Raw genomic sequence first — 12,889 nt, 5'->3', positions numbered from 1 at the left:
TAATTTGAATTATTAAATAAAAATTATATGATAGTTTAAAAAAAATATATTTTCCACAAATTTTTTGTCTAAATTTTGAGCACTTGTGCCAAGTGATCTGTTTTCACTTAAAAAAAAAAAAAAAAAAAAAAAAAAAAAAAATCAGAGAATTGCATAAACTTGATACTGCATGCCTTGTGTATGTACCAAATTCATCTCATAGTTGTTTCCATTAGAAATTTTTGTACTAAAATGTTCTATTCCTGCAGAACTTTTAACACAGCTTCGTCTTTTGATGGTAAGCTCCACAAGCAGTATTTTAAATCTGAAATTAATCTAAAAACCTATTCATATCTAAAATCCATTGGAACTTGAAATACAACATAAGAAACACATATGAAAATGGTGACATTGCTTGAATGAAAAATTGTCACGAGCATGTTACCTGAAAAATTTTGATACATAATCGTTGTCAGAGTTTGGCACATTTTTGAAAATTTGGTAACTTTTATTAAGCTGGTTTCAATAATATGCAAATATCTTTTATTCTTATAATTGCTTCATTGTATACGTTTTCCCTTTCCCTAGAGTGCAGTACAATACCACAAGTTTTCCAGCCAAATGCGGTATGCATTTCAAGTTTCTATACATTTATATAAATTTTAAGAGAGTAAAATATTGACAAAAACTGCATTAAGTTTTCAACTCTTGTTTTGTTTTTCATTAAAAATTTGCTACCATTATGTATAATTCATTTTTTTAATGTAAATGTTTTTAAGTATTTGTAGGATAAAGGCAAATTACACTTATTCATTCTTTCTTTGATATAATACATGTAGCTCTTTACCTGAAATTAATGTTTGTCAAATTGTTGTGCATAAATTAGAAGTATGCATGTTTCTCTTAAGTCAGTTATGTTTCAGGAACTATCTTTAATGAATTGTATAGAAAATTGTGGACGAGGTGTTAGGTGTACAGGAACGTGGTATATTATAAACATGTATAGTATCTCATAGTATATAAACTCATAACTTTGATTATGCAGTATGCTTTGTATATTATTTCTGAAAGCATGTATATTTCAATCAAGATTGTTGAGTAAACTTTTCTTGCTTTATGCTATCTCTGAAAGCATGTATATTTCAGTCAAGATTGTTGAGTAAATTGTGCTTATTTTATGCTTTTTTCTTTTTTACATTAGAAAATTCCACACCTTTATCACGAGGAAATCTGCAATGGCATTTAGGAATGACAAGTTTGTATCTATTACATAAAATCTGTTTTCTGCATTCTTCTTTTCCTTTTCCTCCCAACAGAAAAACTTTAATGGTATAAATCAGCAGTTTTCAACCTTTTGACTGTAGTGTACCATCTAAGCAAAAACTGACAAACATTAAGACTACCACTAATTTTACAATGATTATTTTTCAATTCCTCAAGAGAAATATTAAAAACATATATATATATATATAATATATATTGCCATTTGCACACTCTTTGTATTAAATATGTACACATAAAGAACTATTAGATTAAAAACTGATGATTACTTAATTATCAAAATTAAATTTAATTAAATTAATTATTCACTTGATTATCAAAATTTCAGTTATAATACTTTAATATTTAATTTCTTTATGTCTGCTCTTATTTCATTTAATGGTAAATTAGGATCCACTTTTTATTTTGATGAGTATTTATATTTCAAATTTAACACGGAAAAAATCATTTTTCACAAAAACTGGTTGTGCGAAAAGACAATACAAATTTGATAGCTTTATTTGAAATGCCTTTAAATTTTTTTTTTCGGTTCAGCCAAAAGTTAACAAGTGTGTCATTTTCCAAACCTTGAAGTCAATTTTGATCAAAGGAAATTTCTATTAACTATTCTTTTCTTTATGAGATTTTTGAATTTCATAGTTAAAAATATTTTGTTTCTTTGCATACCACCAGCTGAGAACTGCTGGTATAAATTAATTATAACAGATGTAAATTAATATTTCTCATATAAAAGAGTTATTTCAATTCTTTATTGCGAACATTATATACAGAGTATGTCTTTTATTAACAACAAGATTTTAAGAATTTAAAATAATAATCATTAAATCCTCTTGATCTATAAACAGTCTTAAAAATTATAAAGGGAAAAAAATTGAAAGTTAAAGAAATCAATATTATGAATTGTTCCTTTTTAGAGAAGTTTCATTGTTTAATTAATTATAAAAAGTATTTTACATTATGAAATATAAAAATTAAGAATATTTGAATTTGAATGAATATTTTAAAATTTTCCCTCAGATAGAAGCTCAACTATTCGAAGCAGGAGACCGAAGAGAAAAAAGGAAGAGAGATGATATTACAGCTGCAGAAAAGGAAATAATTGAAACGCAGAAGAATATATTAATGTACTGTGTGAAATATGTGACTTGTATAAGCAATCAGTTGCAAATCAGTCTGCTGTCATAGAAAATCAAAATATAATTATTAATTTATTAAAAAAATAAATCATGCATTTCAAATATTACAGTGTTTTCATTCTTGTATGTATTTCTGCAGTGTGGTATTCATATTTTAATTGTAAAATTTACTTCTTTCTTAATTTTATAAAATTTTGTGATTATAAAAATTATTTAAAAGAAATTCACAGATCCATTATATGACATAAACATTATAATAATTCTAATACCACTATTATAAGTCTCGTGAAAATATTTATGCATTTTACACAGCAATTATCTTTTTCCTGGAGGAAAATGGGAATAAGACCTGTAAGAATCTTTAGTCAATGTATTACAAATTTTAATTTTCAGATATAACACGAAATGAATTAAATTGTTTTTCAATTATGTTAGTAAGTTATATGAATGAGATGTGGTATTAAAAATTTAATTTCTTTTTATCATTGAAGAAATAACATTCGATATCCTACAGCTCCATAACAATGGCAGATAAAATTGACATTCTAATTTCGAAGTTCTAAAAATACAGAGATGACAAATTATTAAAAAATTATTAAAAATATTAAAGTATGGCTAATGTCTAGTTTACAATAACAATGTACTAAAAATTAAGTGAATCAAACTGTATTTATTTTCCCCCTTCTCTTTTTTTGGCTGAAAAACAATTTATTATACACTCATGATTTTACTTAAATGTATTTCTTTTAATGGCAAACCCACTGAGGTAAGTATGCAGTAAGTTATTATAGTGAATGCATAATGATGATATAAATCTAAATTCAGCAAACAATCTTTCCCTTACTTTAATGTTTTAAAATCTAGAATTAAAAGAAAAATGTATGTTCTTTAAATAATACAAGAGGATATGGAGGCATAAATCATAAGCTGTTTATTCTTTACATATTATGCTAATCAGGAATTGGAGCAAAACCCTGCTTAATCGAAGAATACGCTCACAGGAATGGTGGAGGAAAATTGAACTGTCCAATATTTGTTTTGCCACCCCCAAGAAGACATAAACAGTATAGAGTGAAATAATTGTTTTTAGGAAATACATTTAAATATCTTTGACAGAATATGTCAGTTTTAATTTATACTATAATAAATAAGCATGAAGTTCTTATGCTATTAAATGTGTATTGTCACATGGAAATTTTCTATCTTGTCCCACGGAAGGGGACGAAAGGGAATCATTTGACTTTTTCGAAGAAACTGAATTTCGGTGCAGTAAATCTTATTGCTAAGTTTAAGATAAATTAAGTGCAATGCTAATTTATAGTGACTGACTATTGTAAATCATGACTGGCGTACCCAACACTAAAATATATATATATATATCAAGCCTATTAAGTTATTTCTGGTAGTCAAGAGTTTTTAAACATAAATGATGGAAACAAGAAATTCAGAGGGAAGAACAATAATGATAAAAGTTATTAGTATGCGTTTGAAACCAGGACTAATAAAATTATTTAGGATTATTATTATAAATTAAAATCATTTAGGGTTGTGCATTTAGTTACAGGTTTAAATATAAACCATGGCTTGTGGGTCCCCAAGAATATATTATGAAAGTAATTTTTTTCCTAATATATTCTTTATTATCCATGAAGGGGGGGTTCACCTTTGCCAGAGGTTCATTGTTGCCCACTTTGGGTTTTTATTATCGAGTTTCAAAATTTAAGGATAATTCATTGTGCAATGCAATTTCAACATGCACTGACTGAAAACTTTCTGAAGGTACCAACTCATCATCTTCAAACACATCAATCTCAGGATTTTCAACACAATACCTTAAGCATATATTATGTAAAATGGCCACCAGATATGACCATTTTACATATTTTGCTTTGTGAATACAATAGTGTTCCACCAGTATCGTGCAGTACCCTAAATCTTGATTTGATCTCTATAGCTGCACGAATTTTTCTGTGCTTCTCATTATAGAGATATTCCCGTGATAAAATGGGAATATAATCCACTATCTCCCAAAGATATGCCTGATGCGACAAAATACTATCTAGATTTTGTTTCAGTCCACTCCATATAAATGCATCATGAGTATTGCCTGGCCATTGTCCTATAGCATAGAGAACCCTCAGATCAGCATTCCATACCTAGAAAAACATAAATCCTCAGTCAAAAGAAAGTCACCGGAAAATTTTAATACACAGATTTTTAACATTAAATATAGTTGATATATTAATAAATCAGTCTTTTTAAGGAGTTTACTTTCCATTTTTAACAAAAATATGTCACTGTTTTTTCATTATTAAAAAATATGCAATAAAACGTTAAAACAAATACAAACACACACACACACAAAAAAAAAAAAAAAAAAAAATTACAGCTACCCTTTTTTTATTAAATTGTAGTAATTATAGTAAATAGGTGATTCTAAAATTTATTTAATATCTATACTTCACTATAATTATAGTATAGATAGCTTTTTGTTATTATTATTTGAATAATAATGAAACATTCTTGCAGTAATTTGAAATTACTATAATATTATACTTATTATCATATATTTCTTACCTTTTCACCATTAATGGAAAATTTATTTTTCCGGTTAATGAAGACAAAACAAAGATTAATATCACCACACTCGCAACATCTGCGGTTTCATTTGTATGTAACCCAAAATAATTCTTGGTAAGCTAGGTAGAATCACATTTGTGATTGCACTCCAGTTCTTTTACAGCTGGTCGAAAGAATTAACATCTACTGCATGTGGAAATAGCGAACAAAACAGTAAGAAATTGGAACAATTACCTGTGGACAACTTGTATTCATAGCATTCTAAAATGAGCTTTTAGTAAAATTTGACCACAAATAAAACAGTAGTAATGAAAGAATGTTTTTTCACGAAGTGGGTCCAATACTTTCACAGCAGGTTTATTTCATGTATTCTGCAGAGAGACTGTTGTATGGTTTGTTGTAACTGCTGTATACAAATGTCTGGCTCAGAATTCCACAGCAGTAATTAGCACAACTTTCATGGTTGATGGTATAATATGGAGGTACCAAAAATTAGTATTATCACAGTAACTGCAAGATGGCTTATATTTCTAAAACTCAGTTAACACATTTCATGCAGAAAGAAAATATTATCCAGTTTCATACTTAAATCAAGGTCACTGAAATGTGGTAAAAGCAATCTGCTTAAGAAAACAGATGCCTCTGTGGAGGACTTTCTATGGAAAACTGGCTTTCATTACCATTATACAAGGGCAAAACCAATGTCATGTAATATAATAATCTATTAGTACAGTAAATACATTTAATTTCTTTGTATTTATTTATGTCATGCTGCTTTTCGTGTAATTTAGTATGATAACCTTATAAGTTTATTTAATTCTGATCATGGTCTACGGAAGTAAGGTAAGTCACCAAGTTATTAATAGTTATGTGAAAGTCTGCAATAACTTTTCATATCATAAGAGATTTATGAATGTGTATATAACTTACATGTGTAGTTATTATGCAAGATCTATAGAAGTATCCAAAATTACTATGACATTAATCACACTGTACGAACAGGCAAGACATTATACATTAGGAGAAAATTAACTAATATTTTGGGGGATGAAATATTATTTTATACATGGGAACTGTTTAAACAACTGAGAAAAATTCATGGTTTTTCCCCCTACAGTTACAGAATATATATATATATATATATTGTTTCATAAGAATAAAAAGTAAAGTTAAATTTAATAAGAATAAAAAGTAAAGTTAAAATTCTCATGTGCCATTGCTGCAAAGAATGAAATTTGAATTTAACAAATAATCTCTATTCATGTAAAGTTAATTTAAATTATGAAATTTTAATTGCATACAGTCGGTCACAAAAGTATTCGAACACCGGTACCCATTCAGAAAATTTACTTTTCCGTTGAGAAACAAAATTGTCTCCAGAATCCATCTTGGTTCGATAGAAAAAAAACAAAAGGATAACTCATGTCCAAAATTGGCTAGGTGCATGAAACAAAATACAACATGACCTATCTGGGTGAGATGGGAAACAAAATGGCTGCTCACGTGATCCATTATTGCGCTCAGAGAAAACTCAAAGTGTGGCTGCGGCTCGTCTCGGTTCGCGAAGAGTGAAAACCCAAAACGGTCTGCAGTGTCTATCTTTGTTGGATGAGAAAACAAAAGGATGGCTCATGTCCAATTTATTTAGGTGTGGGAAAACATATAACGTGACCTATCTGGATGAGATGTCTCCAGCGATCCAGTATAGACATTTTCCCCATCTGCAATAGGTGACATCTATAAGCAATTTTATTGAAATCTCCTCGAAATATAAGAAACAGCTAGCTCGTGAAATTGTAAGGTATTCCCAAAGAATTCCACTTCTTGAAGAAGGAAAAACATCCTAGCTGCAGATGAGGTAGAGAGAGAAAAAGCATGTTGCACCATGGAGAGCCCGAACGGTTCTGAACAGAAAACGTGGAATGCTTTTATAGAAAAGAGTTGAAAGTGAAAGTAAAAGCTGATTGGAAATTTTTCAATTGGTTGCCGACTGGGAAAAAATTTTCAGAGCTCAGAAAAAAAAAAAAAAAAAAAAAAAAATAATTTTTATCATGTCTTCTAGACATGATAAAAATTAACCCTACCCCCCTTTTGTGTGGGAATGTTGTCTCACTGTTTCTAAAAATAGACCATGACTCATTCTAGGAATTATATGTTTTAGAAAGGATGAGTCATGGTCTTTGGGTTTCTCCATTCCAAAGTAAACGAAGTGAAGACATCAAATTAATAGAAAAAAAGGAAGAGTTTTTTTTTTTTTTTTTTCAGCTTTGGAAATATTTTTCCCATTCAACAGCCAAGAAATATTTCCAGCCAATACAATTTCATTTTTACTTTCACTTTCAATTCATTTCTTATATCTATAAGAACATTTCATGTTTCTGTTCAGATCAGTGTGGGTTGTTCAAGATGCAGCAACTCTACTCCATCCCACAACCAGGAAAAAAAAAGATGTTCTTTCATGAGGAATTCTTTTGGCTTTCGAAAACAATGATGACATGATGATTGTAATACATTTCTGTTCTTATGTCCCATGATTGAACTCAGAATTATTTCCAGAACTCTGAGAATTTTTCCTAGTCAGCTCGATGGCCCAAATTTCGTATATTTATTTTTTAAGCCACTCGAGTTTCGACTTCCCATCCGTGTGTGCTGTGCATTCAACCTGGAGACACACATTCCCTGAGCTCTAAGAAAATGTTTCCCAGCCCACTCAATCCCTGAAATGGATTAAAAATAAATTCGTTCCTATATTTTTAAAGCTCAAGCATGTTAGCTCTCATGAAAAGGGCCTTTTTTTCCCCAGCCCACTCAATAGCTGAAATGAATTAAAAACAAATTCTTTCATACATTTTTAAACCTCAAGAGTGTTAGCTGTCATGGAAAGAGCCTTTTTTCCCCTGAGCTCTAAGAAAATGTTTCCCAGCAGACTCAATCGCTGAAATGGATTAAAAACAAATTCTTTCATACATTTTTAAAGCTCAAGCGTGTTAGCTGTCATGGAAAGGGCCTTTTTATTTCCAGCCCACTCAATCGCTGAAATGGATTAAAAATAACTTCTTTTATACATTTTTAAAGCTCAAGTGTGTTAGCTGTCATAGAAACTGATATTTATGTCATGGTTTGTGTCTCACACGTCGTCAACGGTATGGTTTGAGGTGAAAATTGAAAACCCGGTATGAAAAATCTCTTTAAGATCACTTTAGAAGAAGCTGTGGGATAGAGAGATTTCGTCATGGAAAAATGTCTTTCAATGTCTTTCAATGTCCGTCATGGGAAAATGTCTTTCAATGTCCGTCATGGAAAAATGTCTTTCAATATCATGACATCTCCTTTCAAATAGGATTGAAGGATTTTTCTTAAACTATGTTGAAATCTTGATCCATCCAAATTAGAGATGGGAAATTCTGATCCATGGATGGATCATCCAATTTCCCTAGAACCTGATAAACGGTTGCTGATGAAATCCAAACGAAAACCCTAGCTTTTCAAACAGGAAACATTTTCCCCTAAACGTATTAATGATTTCTATTCTGTGAGACATTAAAAAGCGGAAAGAAACTTGTGTTCACAGAAGCTCTTTCTATAAGGGTGGTCCTAGGTCCAGATGAGATAGAGAAAGAGAAAAAGCATGCTGCACCTTGGATAGCCCGCACGGTTCTGAATAGAAAACGTGGAATACTTTTATAGAAAAGCGATGAAAGTGAAAGTAAAAGCCAAATCGTCTTGGCTGGAAAATTTTCACTTGGTTGCCGACTGGGAAAAAATTTTCAGAGCTCAGAAAAAAAATATGAGATGAAAAAAAAAAAAAAAACTTTTTGTTAATTTTTATCATGTCTTTTAGACATGATAAAAATTAACCCTACCCCCCTTTTGTGTGGGAATGTTGTCTCCCTGTTTCTAAAAATAGACCATGACTCATTCTAGGAATTATATGTTTTAGAAAGGATGAGTCATAGTCTTTGGGTTTCTCCATTCCAAAGTAAACAAAGTGAAGACATCAAATTAATAGAAAAAAAGGAAGAGTTTTTTTTTTTTTTTTCAGCTCTGGAAATATTTTTCCCATTCAACAGCCAAGAAATATTTCCAGCCAATACAATTTCATTTTTACTTTCACTTTCAGTTCATTTCTTATATCTATAAAAACATTTCATATTTCTCTTCAGATCAGTGTGGGTTGTTCAAGATGCTGCAACTCTACTCCATCCCACAACCAGGAAAAAAAAGATGTTCTTTCATGAGGAATTCTTTTGGCTTTCGAAAACAACGTGGGCATGATGATTGTAATATATTTCTGTTCTCATGTCCCATGCTTGAACTCAGAATTATTTCCAGATCTCTGAGAATTTTTCCTAGTCACTCGATGACACAAATTTCGTATATTTATTTTTTAAGCCACTCGAGTTTCGACTTCCCATCCGTGTGTGCTGTGCATTCAACCTGGAGACACATTCCCTGAGCTCTAAGAAAATTTTCCGAGCCCACTCAATCGCTGAAATGGATTAAAAATAAATTGTTTCATACATTTTTAAAGCTCAAGCGTGTTAGCTGTCATGCAAAGAGCCTTTTTTTCCCCTGAGCTCTAAGAAAATGTTTCCCAGCCCCCTCAATCGCTGAAATGGATTAAAAATAAATTGTTTCATACATTTTTAAAGCTCAAGCGTGTTAGGTATCATGGAAAGTGCCTTTTTTTCCACTGAGCTCTAAGAAAATGTTTCCCAGCCCCCTCAATCGCTGAAATGGATTAAAAATAAATTCTTTCATACATTTTTAAAGCTCAAGCTTGTTAGGTATCATGGAAAAGGCCTTTTTTTCCCCCTGAGCTCTAAGAAAATGTTTCCCAGCCCCCTCAATCGCTGAAATGGATTAAAAATAAATACTTTCATACATTTTTAAAGCTCAAGAGTGTTAGGTATGATGGAAAGAGCTTTTTCTTTCCACAGCCCACTCAATCGCTGAAATCGATTAAAAACAAATTCTTTCATACATTTTTAAATCTAGAACCTGATAAATGGTTGCTGATGAAATCCAAACGAGGGGCCGTAGCTTTTCAAAAGGGAAACATTTTCCCGTAAACAGAAGAATGATTTCTATTCTGTGAGACATTAAAATGTGGAAAGAAACTTGTGTTCACAGAAGCTCTTTATAGAAGAGTGGTCCTGGGTCCAGATGAGATAGAGAAAGAGAAAAAGCATGTTGCACCTTGGACAGCCCGCACGGTTCTGAATAGAAAACGTGGAATACTTTTATAGAAAAGCGATGAAAGTGAAAGTAAAAGCCAAATCGTCTTGGCTAGAAAATTTTGATTTGGTTGCCGACTGGGAAAAAATTTTTAGAGCTCATAAAAAAATTCTGAAATGGAAAAAAAAAAAAAAAAAAAAAAAAAAAAAAAAAAAAAAAAAAACTTTTTGTTAATTTTTATCATGTCTAGAAGACATGATAAAAATTAAATTATCATGGTCTTCGGGTTTCTCCATTCCAAAGTAAACAAAGTGAAGACATCAAATTAATAGAAAAAAAGGAAGAGTTTTTTTTTTTTTTTGAGCTCTGGAAATATTTTTCCCATTCAACAGCCAAGAAATATTTCCAGCCAATACAATTTCATTTTTACTTTCACTTTCAGTTCATTTCTTATATCTATAAAAACATTTCATATTTCTCTTCAGATCAGTGTGGGTTGTTCAAGATGCAGCAACTCTACTCCATCCCACAACCAGGAAAAAAAAAGATGTTCTTTCATGAGGAATTCTTTTGGCTTTCGAAAACAACGTGGACATGATGATTGTAATATATTTCTGTTCTCATGTCCCATGCTTGAACTCAGAATTATTTCCAGAGCTCTGAGAATTTTTCCTAGTCACTCGATGACACAAATTTCGTATATTTATTTTTTAAGCCACTCGAGTTTCGACTTCCCATCCGTGTCTGCTGTGCATTCAACCTGGAGACACATTCCCTGAGCTCTAAGAAAATTTTCCGAGCCCACTCAATCGCTGAAATGGATTAAAAATAAATTGTTTCATACATTTTTAAAGCTCAAGCGTGTTAGCTGTCATGCAAAGAGCCTTTTTTTCCCCTGAGCTCTAAGAAAATGTTTCCCAGCCCCCTCAATCGCTGAAATGGATTAAAAATAAATTGTTTCATACATTTTTAAAGCTAAAGCGTGTTAGGTATCATGGAAAGTGCCTTTTTTTCCCCTGAGCTCTAAGAAAATGTTTCCCAGCCCCCTCAATCGCTGAAATGGATTAAAAATAAATTCTTTCATACATTTTTAAAGCTCAAGCTTGTTAGGTATCATGGAAAAGGCCTTTTTTTTCCCCTGAGCTCTAAGAAAATGTTTCCCAGCCCCCTCAATCGCTGAAATGGATTAAAAATAAATACTTTCATACATTTTTAAAGCTCAAGAGTGTTAGGTATGATGGAAAGAGCTTTTTCTTTCCACAGCCCACTCAATCGCTGAAATCGATTAAAAACAAATTCTTTCATACATTTTTAAATCTAGAACCTGATAAATGGTTGCTGATGAAATCCAAACGAGGGGCCGTAGCTTTTCAAAAGGGAAACATTTTCCCGTAAACAGAAGAATGATTTCTATTCTGTGAGACATTAAAATGTGGAAAGAAACTTGTGTTCACAGAAGCTCTTTATAGAAGAGTGGTCCTGGGTCCAGATGAGATAGAGAAAGAGAAAAAGCATGTTGCACCTTGGACAGCCCGCACGGATCTGAATAGAAAACGTGGAATACTTTTATAGAAAAGCGATGAAAGTGAAAGTAAAAGCCAAATCGTCTTGGCTAGAAAATTTTGATTTGGTTGCCGACTGGGAAAAAATTTTTAGAGCTCATAAAAAAATTCTGAAATGAAAACAAAAAAAAAAAAAAAAAAAAAAAAAACTTTTTGTTAATTTTTATCATGTCTAGAAGACATGATAAAAATTAAATTATCATGGTCTTCGGGTTTCTCCATTCCAAAATAAACAAAGTGAAGACATCAAATTAATAGAAAAAAAGAAAGAGGTTTTTTTTTTTTTTTTTTAACTTTGGAAATATTTTTCCCATTCAACAGCCAAGAAATATTTCCAACCAATACAGTTTCATTTTTACTTTCACTTTCAATTCATTTCTTATATCTATAAGAACATTTCATGTTTCTGTTCAGATCAGTGTGGGTTGTTCAAGATGCAACATGTCTACTCCATCCCACAAGCACGAAGAAAAGATGTTCTTTCACGAGGAATTCTTTTGGCTTTCGAAAACATTGATGACATGATGATTGTAATACATTTCTGTTCTCATGTCCCATGCTTGAAGTCAGAATTATTTCTAGAGCTCTGAGAATTTTTCCTAGTCCACTCGATGGCCCAAATTTCGTATATTTATTTAAGCCACTCGAGTTTCGACTACCCATCCGTGTGTGCTGTGCATTCAACCTGGACACACATTCCCTGAGCTATAAGAAAATTTTCCGAGCCCACTCAATCGCTGAAATGGATTAAAAATAAATTGTTTCATACATTTTTAAAGCCCAAGAGTGTTAGGTGTCATGGAAAGAGCTTTGTTTTTCCCTGAGCTCTATGAAAATGTTTCCCAGCCCCCTCAATCGCTGAAATGGATTAAAAATAAATTCTTTCATACATATTTAAAGCTCAAGCGTGTTAGCTGTCACAGAAAGGGCCTTTTTTTCCCCAGCCCACTCAATCGCTGAAATGGATTAAAAATAAATTCTTTCATACATCTTTAAAGCTCAAGCGTGTTAGCTGTCATAGAAAGGGCCTTTTTTTCCCAGCCCACTCAATCGCTGAAATGGATTAAAAATAAATTCTTTCATACATGTTTAAAGCTCAAGCGTGTTAGCTGTCATGGAAACTGAAATTTATGTCACGGTTTGTGTGTCACACGTCGTCAACGGTATGATTTG

At 31.5% G+C, this 12,889-nt stretch overlaps 1 long non-coding RNA gene across 1 annotated transcript; it reads left to right on the top strand.

The window, feature by feature from the left end:
* Positions 1 to 611: 611 nt before the first annotated feature.
* Positions 612 to 2,500, top strand: LOC118185372 (uncharacterized). Its single transcript, XR_015043009.1, has 2 exons — positions 612 to 1,234; positions 2,278 to 2,500. It is a non-coding gene; the product is annotated as an uncharacterized LOC118185372 (long non-coding RNA).
* The last annotated feature ends 10,389 nt before the right edge of the window (positions 2,501 to 12,889 follow it).

Source organism: Stegodyphus dumicola, chromosome 9 (assembly GCF_044657685.1).
Source record: "Stegodyphus dumicola isolate Sdum_Otavi_A_Nest chromosome 9, ASM4465768v1".
In the NCBI taxonomy this organism is placed as follows: domain Eukaryota; kingdom Metazoa; phylum Arthropoda; class Arachnida; order Araneae; family Eresidae; genus Stegodyphus; species Stegodyphus dumicola.
This window is presented reverse-complemented; position numbering and strand designations above follow the sequence as displayed.